Source organism: Pelobates fuscus, chromosome 5 (genome assembly GCF_036172605.1).
Source record: "Pelobates fuscus isolate aPelFus1 chromosome 5, aPelFus1.pri, whole genome shotgun sequence".
Lineage (NCBI taxonomy): Eukaryota > Metazoa > Chordata > Amphibia > Anura > Pelobatidae > Pelobates > Pelobates fuscus.
Genome location: NC_086321.1, coordinates 275633227 through 275647672, shown reverse-complemented (window position 1 = coordinate 275647672; position 14446 = coordinate 275633227).

The following is a 14446-nucleotide window of genomic DNA, read 5'->3' as shown; positions in this document are numbered from 1 at the left end:
TTAGGTGGAAAGATATAGACTCATGGTGATTCACTTCCAGCATCAATTTTAAGGGCACAGTCTCATGTGTAACCGGGCCTGACGTGAGTGGAGAACCGTCTACTGTTTCCATTAACACAGGTGAAGATTTAGGGATAGACTGAATTTTATTTCCTGCTGCAAATTTGATATCCATAAAGTTTCCGCCTGCTCCAGAATCTATCATAGCTGTAGTTGAAATTTTATTATCACCATATTGCAAAGTGATAGGCACCACCAAATGAGGATGTTGAGTCATCATACCCTCTTCACCCTGAGCCAGAGAAAACAAGGGTTGTGTGACAGAATCCAGTTGGTCTGAAATCTAGGATTGGTGTTGAATCTGTGCACCCTCAGCAGTCATAGCTATTGTTCTTTTAGACTTGCTAGGGCAATTGATGGCATAATGCCCTGCACTACCACAATACAGGCATAAATTGTGAGTGCGTCGCCACTGTTTTTCTTCATTGGATAATGACCCTCTTATTAGATCTACCTGCATAGCCTCAGGTTCAGATTCTGTAGGTGTTTGTGGGGTCGGAGTAGAAATTCTTGAATAGAAAGTAGGAGTAGCACTTGGTTTAAAAGAGCCCTGTCTTTCCAATCTTCTTTCTGAAAGTCTCCGATCAATACGGATAACCAACCGCACAAATGCATCAAACTCAACAGGAAGATCAACACGAGCTAGCTCATCTTTTATAGCTTCTGAGAGACCCCTTCTGAAGTGGAACCTCTGGGCTGATTGGTTCCAAGTAGTATCAGCAACCCACTGTCTGAATTCAGCAGCATATTCAGCCACAGAGCGCCTCCCTTGATGTAAATGAAGGAGAGTGGCTTCTGCTGTAGCACAGCGATTGGGGTCATCAAAAACTAGGCACATGGCCTCAAGAAAGTCTTTTAAATTTCCCAAGACTGGACTGTCCTGTTCCAGAAAAGGGGAGCCCCAAGCCAGGGCTTCATCTTTGAATAGGGAGAAAATAAATCCCACCTTCTCTCTTTCAGATGGAAAACGGTTAGGTAACATCATAAGATGCAAACGGCATTGATTTAGGAAACCCCTAAATTTTTTGCGGTCTCCTCCAAATTTTTCTGGTAGAGGCAAGCGGGCATCTTGTGCAGGTGTAACAGTAGTAGCAGCAGCAGCCGCAACATCATGTGCCCTGTAGCTGGTAAGCTCACCATGCATTGATCGAACTTCATTTTGCAGTTCAGCTACCTGATCCTGCAGCACTTGAATGGTCTGTGCATTAGAAGCAACCTGCTGGGCCAATGCAGAATCTGATCCGACGGTCTCCATGAATGGGCCAGATTATTCTGTAATGATATTGATGTTACAAAGTTTTGGAGTCCAGTAGCCAGATCAGCAATGTTTTCTGCCAGAGGTAGCCACTCGTTACCCAGGTGGTTGAGCCCCTGAGCCTTGAGTGGCCTTCTGGTCTTAAGCAGAGATGGGAGACAGGAACAGAGAGATGATAATCGTAGTGAGGCAAGCCGAGGTCAGTGGGAAGGAGAAGCAGCAAAGTCAAAACGGTCCAAAATCAGCAACAGGTAGGAGAAACAGGAACAGGCTTGATTAGAGAGTACAGGAACCACAATAATCTGGCAAAGGTACAGAGACAGGAAGTGGCTTTTATAGGCCAAGAACCAGACACATGACCAGACACAGCTGAAGAGACTTGTCACTGATACCAATGCTTATAGAGTCAAGGTTACCAGATCTCAGGTACATTTGCAAAAGGCAGGGTGGTGTAGTGGTAAGGAAGAGGTTTAGCAGCATGTAAACCAGGGTTCGAAACCCAGCAGAGTCAGTTCCTCACATTCCCATGGTGATCACGCTTTACCACTTCCGGGTTTTGGAGGAGGGTCTCACTTTGAATCGGATTAGTAAGTGCAGTGATATTGTATGTGTATATATATTCACTGTTTTGGTTGATACAATAACCTTGAAAAAGACCCGCAGGGGTTGAAACGTCGGTTGGTTTGTTTGTGTTATGAACATTAATATTAATAAAATAAACTTGAATATTTTTTTCACCAAGCCCTGTGAGTGCATCCTGGATTTTTTTCTGTTTACATATTGGACGCACTGTGGATGGCACCCAGATATATTGATAATACGGAGAGTGCCAAGCTACTTTGTGTATATATATATATATATATATACACAAAACAACCTTTTTATGCTGTCCTGAGGAAAGTCCCGATCGGGGACTGAAACGTTGACTATTTTTCTTTGATGTGAAAAATAATGGTTATATTTTAAATGGAGACTGTGAGTGCGGACCATCACTTGAAATTTCTGCATATGGATGACCTGGATCCTGCACCCAGCATGTAATCAAATTGTACTTTAAGCCTGTAGTGCATGGAGCTTTGGGATATATATATATATATATATACACACACTAGAGCTTCTTGATAAATACACAATGCAAACCTAATACACACACACTCACACTGCAGCCCTTAGATACACATGCACACACTTTGCTAAACACACCCTCTAAAAAGGTACACAATCTCAAAAGCTCCTTTACATGAGCATGTGCATACTACAGCCCCTAGCTACACATAGTACACTATAAACAGACTCCTACACACACAATTCACCACAGCTCCTTCTATACACCACAGGAAATTGTCTTGCATCTCCTGAATAAGGTGCAATGATTATATTTGATGGTGCTTATGGTTTATACCCCTTCTGTACCTTGTTTTTTTTTTTTTTTTTTTTTTTTAAATGCTCCATTTCGAGAATTTTGATTTATATTACTAAATATTATAAAGTGATACCAATATTTTGACACAGCCTTTCCAATTCTATTCTATCAAATAAAATAATCCTTTTGGGGAATGGCATACTAACTTAATAGTATAATAGTTCACATTTGAGTGAATAACCATGTCAGTTTGGTGGCGTTTTAGCATTGTGCTGGGTATGACACTGACTAGAGAACACATTTCATTTTTATTTCCAAAATATTTATACGGGTGTGATTTGTTATATATCGTGGACTGTGTTTAAATAGTCCTGCAGCAAGTATTATATGCTTAATGCAGGTTTCCAAATGATGCCAGCCTCACTGTTAGTGGTCAATGTTCTATTACATCACAAAGGATTAAAACCTTACTGCCTGGTGATGCACAAGCTAGAGCTCACCAAGCTATAGAAGAGATTGACTTTTGAGTCTGCAAGCTAATAGGGCTATATATTAACTTTTATTTAAAAAAATCAAGAGACTTTATTCCTATATATGGAAAAGAAGGACCTTTTGAAATTAAAACTAATGGGCTCTTGCCCTCAGGACTATACTAGGCAGGTCGGGACAAAAGTGGACCAGCTCTCTGTGCGTAGGAGCTTGTATCCCTCTCTGGGAAAAGACTATATAAAAAGTTACACCACCAATAATAAGGTCTCCAAAGAATCTTCGCACCAACCCTTGCCACCACTGGCATCAAGCAACCAGATGCGAAAAAGAAGAGATGTCAAGGTAAAAGGGATTCAAACTGGAAGTCAAGTAGGAAATGTCCGCTTGAAACTCACAAAGCATCACATGCTACTGTGCAAAGAGAGCCGGATCTCCATTACTGCTGGTAACTTCAAGCCACCACCTCCAAAGGAGCCCTCAAGACGGACAGCCCCCCATCCCAAGTTCCATAAGGTTAAGATGCTGAAACAGCCATCACAGCCTAGAAATGCCTCCCTTTCAAAGGCATTTAAATTGGTTTCTAGCAACGAAGGGCATCAGAAGATTGAAGGCCTTACTATCATTCAAAAACTCTCAATAACAAAACCACAGCTGGTACATGCTAATCTAAAGGATATCAAAGAAGCTGTGAATAAGGAGGTATCAAACATAAGGCTGGATGTCTCTGTGGCTGCAATTAACTGCGTGGAGAGCTTGTTCTGTCAGCTGAAAAGCAGCATGCTTGATGACCAGGATGAGTTCCTCTTGGGGCTACTGCTGAAAGCTGGAAAATCAACCTCCACCATAATGAGGAAAGTGGACAAGGTCCTTTCCACAGCACTCGAGTCTTTGACACCCGAATGTGTGCTGGCTAATTTCCCCACTATTGCACTTACAAACGCCAACAGTGCAGTAAGGGAATGTGCTGCCAAATTCTTACGCCTGTCAGTGGAGCGAATGGGAGCAAGTCACATTCTGTGGGGTGCTTGGGATGTCAAGAAAAAGGTTCTGCCATCCATCTCGACTCTGGTTGAAGATCCTATTCCAGAGGTCAGACTGCATGGTTTCATCCTTCTCAAGAATTTCAGGAAATGTCTCAGCTTCCTTGACATGATGATGAAATATGATGCACCAGAAAACATGGCTGCCATATTAAAAATGGTCTTTGAAGAGGGAGTGCCAAACAAAACAGCTCCAAAGAAGCCATGTCAATCAGAGGCAGTATGGCAACTTTTGACTTTCTCAGAAAATTTAAGTGATATGTCTTCATTTAGACATGAAATTCCAGGAGGTCTTTGTGGATGGTCATAGGCACACTTAATATTTTTATGGTGAGAGCAGCACTAAGTCTGCTCACTCATTGTGTGTGCCTGTTTCTGAGGATTTATAATATAACCATATTGCACTATTATATGGTTCCCCATGATTTAAATAAAACCTTTCAACAATTTTAATTAAGTTATTCTGTGTATTTACAATTTTATTTTGCCTTGATTTATCTCACATATATATTGTTTTTATTATTTTATAAATATTTATTTTTGCAGAGCATTTAGTGAAGCAAAGGATGTATTACAACTTGTGCTATATTTCTGGGTGTTAACAGATTTTCTACGAGGGATGTTACATTGTACTGCACTGCCCTGCAATTAGTTGTTTTTTTTTTTAACCCCTTCAGGACGCAGTCAATAGTACACGTTCTGATCAAAACAAAACGTAAACAAAAACTGGAATTTGCGCTATATGTCTGTTCAACCGTAATTCACCTCTTTCATATTAAATGCACCCACACTTATTATATATCATTTTGTTCAGTAGAAATAGGGCTTTCATTTCATATCAAATATTTATATATGAAACATAATTTAATATGAATAAAATAAAAATAAAACTGTGAGAAATTTAAAATTATTTAAAAAATTTGTAGTTCTGCCTCACATTTTAGCTGTAAATGTCATAATACTGTTAGGTTTTACTGCAAAAAAAATGCACATATTTGTAATCAGCGATGTCTTACGAGTACAACAGTACTCAGTACAACAGTACTCGTACCCCCTCCGCCCCCCCAGGAATGGCCCAGGAATGACAATTACCCCCATAATGGCATACCATTTGTAAAAAGTAGACAAGCCAAGGTATTGAAAGTGGGGTATGTTTAGTCTTTTTTAGTAGCCACTTAGTCACAAACACTGGCCAAAGTTAGCGTTCATTTTTGTTTTTGTGTGAAAAAAGCAAAAAACTAATATTTGGCTACTAAGAAAGACTGGACATACCCAACTTGCAATACCTCGTGTTGTCTACTTTTGCAAATGGAATGCCATCATGGGGGTAATTATCATTCCTGGGCTACCATACGCTCTCAAAGGCAACTTAACCAATCTGGCAAATTTCAATGTCAAAAAAATTAAATGCAAGCCTTATATGTGACTCTCTAACTTTCCAAAACAGATATTTCAAACAGTCCCCCTGCTGGCAGATCCACAGCCAGCTATAGGGGGCCATGTGATCGCTCTTTGAGAGCGACACATGGCCCCTGGGCCTCATTTGCCGGGGAGGTCTGCCTGGGCTGTCAGGCAGCCCTCCAGAAGAGGATCGCGGCGGAGGTAAGTAGATCTCACCTCCTGGGGGCTTAAGCCGTTACGGCGTTCTATGCCGCCGCAACGGCTTCAAAGCCCTTTAAAGCCGGGACGGCATAGAACACCATAACGGCGTTAAGGGGTTAAAGCCCTGTCTTTTTCTTTATGACTGTGTGTAATAAAGTTGTTTATAATTCGGAATATATAAAAAAAAAAAAAACTTCTAAATTCCTTGGAATGGAAGCATTGTTTATCTGTCTCTCTAACTCACTGGGCTCCAATTGTAACCGCTGCTCTGTGACCTTGGCTGGAAATCCCAGATTCCAAAAATTATGCTGTTAAAATTCCTGATTTTTATAGAACAGCAAGTGTATCTGACAATATGGAAATTATCCTCTAGCATGTAAGCTCATTGAGCAGGGCCCTCCACCTCTCTGTTCCTGTACGTCAAATTGTCTGGTTACAATTAAATGTCTGTTAGTCCACCCTTTGTACAGCGCTACAGAATCTGATGGCGCTATATAAGTAATAAAATAATAATAATAATTACTGTTTTATAAAACGTTTCATATATAGTGGATATTACAAACCAGAAGGCAGTAATGCAATACTTAAACGTTTGTTTGTCTCTTTCATTTGGGGTGATAAACCCTTCTGTGGCATACGTTTTTTCATTAAGTCATAATGCAATTTCTCTGCATTCTTGGAATTAGACATAGAAATCTACTAGCAATTGTTGCTTTTATTACTTGTCTTATGAAAACAATATCTTACCTTTATTTCTCCTCCTGTGCGTGCAACCTGTGCAACTACAGAGAGAATATGCCCCCTGCATACAACCCACTGTCCTGGAACTAATGGACCATGCTGTGCTGGGGAGGGAGTTTACCAAATATGTATATATGTCTCTATTGTCATATTAATTAAGATCCACAATTACAGCATTGTTTTCTAATTATAGTGTACCTAGCATCCGAACTCCAAGTGCCTTGTCCAAGTTCACTTAAAATCATCTCTCCATGAAGACTTCTCTCTTATGTCTGGGCTACAAATAGCTCATTAGCGATGCCGGCCCTCCCTCTCCTTTTCCGGCATCGCGCCCCCCGCAGCCAGCGCCTTTTCTATACCCGATTGCAGACCTGCATTAAAAATGTCCAATCCTATTTGGTTCAGGTGCACTCCGTCTGCCCTCATCAAATTCCAATTGTCCCCCTCCAGCTCCACATGCCGGACCGCCACACCACCAAGCCGCCGCACAAACCGAGAGATCGTCATGTTGAGCTTGCGCCTGCTCCGCTCCAGGCCCTTGGCATTCGTCAAGACCTGCCTGCCAGGACGGAGAACAATCTCCGACCAAATCAGGATACAGTCTGTGAATAGAGCCAAACACCGGGCCAAGTCGTGCTTGACAGAGTGCATCAGACCCACCGTTCTAACCCTCCCTAAATCATTACCTCCCGCATGAATCAAAATTGTAACAGCTCCCGACACGAACCTGCTAAGGGCCACGCACTCCGGATAGACTTGCCTCCAGGACAGACCCCGAACACCACTCCAGCGTACACTTGCTATGTCTGTGGAGATCCCTAGGTTCCGTCCGTAGGAGCGAGACTGAGCCCGTCGAGCTGCCCAATATATAAACGAAGCGCCTGGAAAAAAAAATTAATATTTGCATTTGCCCATAACATTACTATGTTTTCTCCTTATATGTACTATGAAAAACTGGAGTCTCATACATCATGAGCATTTAGGTCTCCTTGTTTGTTTGGTCGATTTACATAATAATAATAATAATAATAATAATAATAATATTAATAATAATATCTTGCACATCCTGATTTTTTTCTTAGCATCACTAAAGTGTAAGAGTTACATTCTTTTTTATATTTTGGCCATGTGAACACATTAGTGAGAACTGTTTAATGATCTAAAAAGATTTAAAAAAGTGAGAAATTTAAAAAATGAAATTCGACCAGATGGATAATCAGACCAATTTAAATGTATTCCTCATCGTCTTTTCCCATTCAGACCAGTCGTGTCGTAAGAGGACACCACTGGCTGATGTTATGCGGAGTACAAGCTTGCATCTCTTACTTTCAAATAGATGATTAAGAACATCAGTGATAGATGGAATAGCAACCGATTTCCAAAAGTGGGGAATAGCTGTGGTGGCTGAAATAAGAAGATTGCCCAGCATAACGTGTTTATGATATGCTAAGTCATCTGGAAGACATTTAAGGAGACACAACCTAGGTGTCAAATCAATTGGGAATTCTGTAATGGGAATAATTAAATTTAATATGTTTTGCCAATAAGTTTGGATTTTTGGACACGACCAAAATATATAAAACAGAGTACCTGTTTGGCCACATCCCCTCCAGCATAATTAAGATTAGGAAATATTCTGGTAGACAGCCACTGAGGGCAGAATTAGAGCTGTAATGTAAACTAAGTGCAATAGGGACACAGCACCCAGGCAACTTGAATGAGCTCAAGTGGTCTGGGTGCCTATAGTGTCCCTTTAGCTCTGAAAAGCCAGAAATTCCTGAGCAGGAGCTTATATTAGGTCTACTGCAATGGAGGGCTTAGTGCATTATTGGGAAGAAGTCAAACCATTCAAAAATGGTTTAACTACTTCCAGTGAAGCAGTACCTGAGCTCTACTTGGACCATAACCACTATAGTTAGTTGTAGTGGTTATGGTGCATGGAGTGTTCCTTTAACAAAAATATCTTAATGGTGGAGGGACTATAGGTAATGTTGGTACGAATACTTACAGATAACTTATTCTTTGTATAAATAATCCAAACCCATGTAGAGAATTGAAACTTAGAGTTGCAATATGTGGCTAACAGTAGGTAACCTATAAAATGTAGGTAACTATACATGAGTTGGAGATTTTTTCCAAATCAGCTAGTTTAGCTCTTGTAATTTGATTACATAGAGAGGCTGGGGGGGGGGGGGGGAATGGGACACCTGGATAGGCTGTGGAAAGGAAAGAATGAGACACGTGGAGGGGCTGGGGGGGTGAGACACTTGGGGAGTAATGGAACAATGGAGGGGCTGGGGAGAATAAGACACATGGAGGGGCTGGTAGAAATGAGGCACAAAGGGGCACTAAGAGACACACTGAGAGGCTAGGGGCACAAAGAGACACACAAAAGTGCTTGGGGGACAAACAGACACACACAAAAGGGCTGGTGAGGACAGAGGGGGTAAAGAGACATACAGAAAGGGGACAAAGAGACTGGGGGAAGTAAGAGGCCTGCTAGCCAGCCATACCAGTATGACAGCTGCCAGCCGCAGCCAGCTTGCCTGTTACCTAGCCACAGCAGAAAGCCGGTCACAGCAGCCAGCTAGCAACATTAATTAAGGTGAGAAGAGCCACAACTTCGGCTGGGTATCAGAGACCTATGTTATATTACTATATTGTGAATGAGGCCAGAGTGTTAGAGAGACCCAAAAGACTCCTTAAGGACTCCTTTGTAACGGGTTCTTGAGGAGAATCTTTCTAAAATACAGTTTACAAATTTGTGCAATAAATATTCTTGAAATTTTTTTTTTTAAATTGCAGGTGTTTGTTACATTTTACAAGTTTGGGGTGTGAGATGGTGCCAAATACAAGGTCCGCCAGAGTACCAAATGCTCTACGTACGCCACTGATGGTACTGAATGGCTTACCTCTGTGTCCTTAACCTTAGAACAGGATGAAGCCACAGGTTTCATTGACAAAGGAGGAACCGGAATAAGAACACAAACAAATCAGGAGGAATTGCAAACTGCATATCATCTCTTGTGGCTGGCATAGAGCCTTCATGTGGAAAGTTGACTGGGAATGCAGAGCCACCAATTTAGTCATTCATCCTAAATCAAAGTGTGGAAGATGGATGCCATGGAGTAATCTCCAGATTGATGTTTATGGACAGACGGCCTTCTATTCCTTTCCAGGGTTACAGGGAAATCATTTTTTGCACTTGTGAAGTTGGGTAGTCTGAGTATGCTGGTTCCACACTGGCATGAACAAAGAGTGACATAACCCAGCTACGTGTTCTGATTTGGAAGCTGAGGATGCAGAGACTAATGGTTGTAGATATGAGGGGCACACACCCAAAATGCAATGTGTCTCAAGATGGAAAGTCTGTTTTGCAAGGGTGGGATATTCAGCAGCTGAATCAGACAGGAAGCAACTAGATAATATGAACTTCTGGTGAGATGGTAACAGAATGTTTAATTAAATTATATCAGACCTCCTTATTTAGCCTTTGCAGATAATAAACATTCCCTTCTGATTCTAAGTGTGCTTGGGAGAGTACTGGTAATTGAGGTGTTTATGTGGCCCAGTACCTGCGTAGGAGGAAGCTGCCAGATTTTGGCTGCAGTAAAATGCAAGTGCAGTCATCTGGCTGACAGAAAGTGTCCCCCTGGACAAATAGGGAAGGGGGAGCATGACTGCTGCCCAAGATAGTGGGACGGTACAATGGTAGCAACAATGTTGCAAAGATGTAAGGATTTATAAGGGGGAAGCAGGGGAGGAGACTTACCAGTCAGTAGGAGATTTTCAGTCCACTGGTTGAATTTCTTATCACTGACTGTATTTTTCCCTGGAGTGGCCTTTTCCGTGTCGGTTGCTGGAATACCTGGGCCTGCACACCAAAATAATTCATAGGGCCAGGAGGTCGAGGCCTCCGTCGCGTTTGTCGCCAAGTCCGGTGCGGAGGAGCGGAGGGAAGAGTGTTCCAAGGTCTGATGGAGGCAGCAGTGAGACCGGGCGCTTACCAGCGCGAAGATTGGCCAGCCGGAGGTGTAGAAGGGCCGGACAGGTAATGGTGGAGTCCGGGCCCCAAGATGGCGGCGAGCAGAGTGGCGGGAACCCGGCCGGAAGGTCGCGCAGCCCGCATGCATACGGCCAACTCGGGATGAACCCGGAAGTTCCTCTGCGGTGCAGGAGCACCGGAAAACATCACGAAAAGGACCGCAGGTGTGCGCTCACGGCGCCTGCGGGTCCCAGCAGAGACAGCGTGAGGCAGATGGCAGCAGCACTCCATCCGGATCTGAGGATGGTGATGAAGAGGCGGTGTTCCCCAGTGGGTCCGGCCTGCTTCCTGCAGCATCAGCACGTGAGTACTGCGCTAGCGCTTGGGATGCGCTGGCTGAGGGTGATAGGGAGCTGAGTTCACAGGGACTAAGGGAATTAGGTAGCAAGAAGGATCTAAGCAGAGTTGGTTTTATTGGACAAGGGGAGTTAGTTAGGCAGGGTGACTTAGTGGGTCAAAAGGGGAGTTGTGGCACTGGGGAGCTTGCTAGTTTATTGAGGTCTGTTTTAGAGCGTTTGCCTAGCGATGTCCCCTCTTCTAATCAGCTGGGTATGCGGTCTGCGTCACAGATTCCTGGCAAGGACAGGGTTATGGGCATTTTGCGTCCGCGGTTGCCGGGCTGTGAGTTGTCCCCGTTGGGCCTGCATGTTGCAGCAGACGTCAGGGAAAAAAATAGTCCGAGGTGAGTATGTCGACTTCCTGGCGCTGGTTCCTCCGGACAGGGAGTCGGTGGATAGACCGTGGCGAGGTGAGCTAGGTGACGGGGAAAAAGGTAAGCAGCTTCCTCGCACTTTTGGGAATTGGCTGCAAGGTTTTTCGATTTTTGCAAGCATATTAACGGGTAGTTTTCCGGATAAGGCTCCCTCCTTGTTCTGTTATTTGGATCTCATTTGGGGGGCGTACAAGATTTACGGGGGGCAATGCTGGTACCGATACGACCAGCAATTTCGCCAAAAGATGGCGGTTAGCGAGGGCATGGATTTTGGTGTACAGGATGGCAGCTTATGGCTGCTGTTGATGACACCTTGCCGGCCCTCCCCCTTTCCAGGGACAGCCGGCGCGCTGGCTAGTGCGCCGGCAGGGCAGCGTAGAGGAATCTGTTGGCTCTTCAATGAGAGCCACTGTAAGTGGTACAACTCATGCAGGTTTCGGCATGAGTGTTCGCACTGCGGCGGAGCACATCCCGCCGTACGCTGTTTTCAAGAAAAGTAAGTCGGGAGTGCGCCCCAAGGACGACTTTCCTAGACAGGAGGACGCCGGTGAACGTCGCACGGATGCGCCCGTGGTTAGACCGGTATCCTAAACGACGAGAAGCTGCTGTGTTATTGGATGGGTTTTTAGTTGGTTTTTGGATTCCGTTTTTTCTGAGGCGCCGTCGTTTGCGGTCAATTTACGTTCGGTTTTGGGTAAAGAGGATATTCTTGAGCAGAAGTTGGACAGGGAGGTGTCATTGGGCCGCATGGCGGGACCATTTGCTGAGCCCCCATTCTCTAACTTGCGAGTGTCGCCCCTGGGTTTGGTCCCTAAGAAAGTACCGGGGGTCTTCCGTCTCATTCACCACCTGTCCTACCCAGCAGGCGGGTCGGTGAATGATGACATTGATAAAGAAGTTTCAAGGGTGCGTTATGCTTCCTTTGATAGGGCCCTGGAGTTGGTTCGGGACGCAGGGTCGGGGGCATTGCTTGCAAAATCGGACATAGAGTCGGCTTTCCGTTTGCTTCCGGTTCACCCGGACTGTTTTCATCTTTTGGGTTGCCAATTTAATGGTTTGTTCTATTACGATATGTGTTTGCCCATGGGGTGTGCCATATCCTGCTCCTATTTCGAGATGTTTGCGACATTCTTGGAATGGGTGGTGTCTCAGGTGTCGGGTTTGTCCTCCTTGACCCACTACCTGGATGATTTTTTGTTTGTCGGGTCCGGGGATTGCAACGACTGTGTGGTATTGTTGACGGCATTTCGGCAGATCACGTCTGAATTTGGGGTCCCAGTGGCGATAGACAAGACGTTCGGACCGGTGGGTAAGTTGGCTTACTTGGGTATCGAGATTGACTCCGGGGAGATGGTCTTTCGATTACCAGAAGAGAAGCTGGGCCAGTTACTCTGCCTTATTGACCGAGTTAAGGGCTCAAAGAAAGTTCAGTTGCAGCTAATGCAATCGCTTTTGGGTCACCTGAACTTTGCTTGTCGTGTTCTGTCAATGGGCCGAGCGTTCGGTCGTCGCTTGTCCCTGGCTACGGTAGGGGTTAAACAGCCATTTCACTTTATCAGGATTACGAATAGACTGCGGTCGGATTTGCAGGTGTGGAGCACCTTTTTAGGTACGTATAATGGTCATTCTTGTTGGTTGCACCCGGAAGTGTCGAACGGTGATCTGGCCCTGTTTACTGACGCATCGGGGTCCGTAGGTTTTGGGGCCTATTTTCGGGGTCAGTGGTGCGCGGCAGAGTGGCCGTCCACCTGGCGAGGTTCGGAGCTGATGGGTAACCTGGCGTGTCTTGAATTGTTTCCCATTGTGGTTGCTGTAGAATTATGGGGTGCGGGTTTGGCACACAGGAAGGTGATTGTTCACACGGACAACATGAGTGTGGTCCAGGTGATCAATCGTTCCACGTCTGGGTCCCCTCCGGTTTTGGCATTGCTCAGGCGGCTAGTGCTACTTTGTCTTCAATGTAATTTGTGGTTGGTAGCCAGGCACGTGCCGGGGGTGGACAATGTCATTGTTGACTCTCTTTCTCGGTTTCAGTGGGACCGTTTTCGGGAGGCGGCTCCGGAGGCGGCGCCGACGGGAACCCCGTGTCCGCCTTACTTGTGGGACCTGGTTTTGGACATCTGAGGCGATTGATCCGGGGGTCGTTATCGGAGTCTTCTTGGAAGGCATACTCCGCGGTATGGGATCGCTGGTGGGCCATGGGTAGGAGCGGGGAAGTGGCGTCAGAGTCCGGCAGACTGGCCCTTACGCTATCGTTCCTGGAGTCTTTGTGTGCCGCAGGTAGGTCGGCTGCAGCAGCCGAACAATCGCTGGCTGCGCTCTCTTTTCTATTTCGTTTCTTAGGTTGGTCGGATGTCACCAAGGCTTTTTGCGTTTCCCGTATTTTGAAAGGGTGGAAAAGGCGCCGCGTTCCTGACAAACGGCGACCGATCTCGGGGGCCCTGCTGTTGCAGCTGTTGGAAGCTCTTCCAGATGTGTGTAGCTCAGCGTACGAGGTACTTTTGTTTCGGGTGGCATTCTCCTTGTGCTTCTTTGGGGCGCTGCGTATCGGTGAGCTGGTGGCCCCCAGGGTGAGTTCAGTGTCAGCCCTTAGGCTTTCCGACGTATCAGTGACACCGGAGTGCGTGACACTGTGGATTCGGCGGTCTAAGACGGATCAGGAGGGGGCGGGAGCGAGAGTCCGTATAGGGGTCACTGGGGGTGTATTTTGCCCGGGGTACTTGTTGCGGGCATACTTGGGCGCCAGGGGTGGCGCTGAAGGCTCGCTTCTGGTCCATGCGAATGGGGCCTCCCTGAGCCGTTTTCAATTTGCGAGCCTATTGCGGAGTTGCATTGTTAGGTTGGGGGGGGATCCCAGGTTGTATTCTACACATTCATTTAGCATTGGAGCGGCAACACAGGCGAGCGCAATGGGTTTTCCGAAGGAAGCACTTATGCGCCTGGGGCGCTGGGAGTCGGGCCGGTTTCAGCTTTACGTGCGGCCGCATTTGCTGTGATGGTGTGCCTCTGTAGACACTTAAATTTCACTGTTTTTCTTTGTTTTATAGGTCAAGTTCCTCGTTATGTGTGGATCCTGGGGCACTCATATATTTACTGGGCAGCTAGGAGGGCAGAAGAAAGAGCACATGGCCGTAATTTG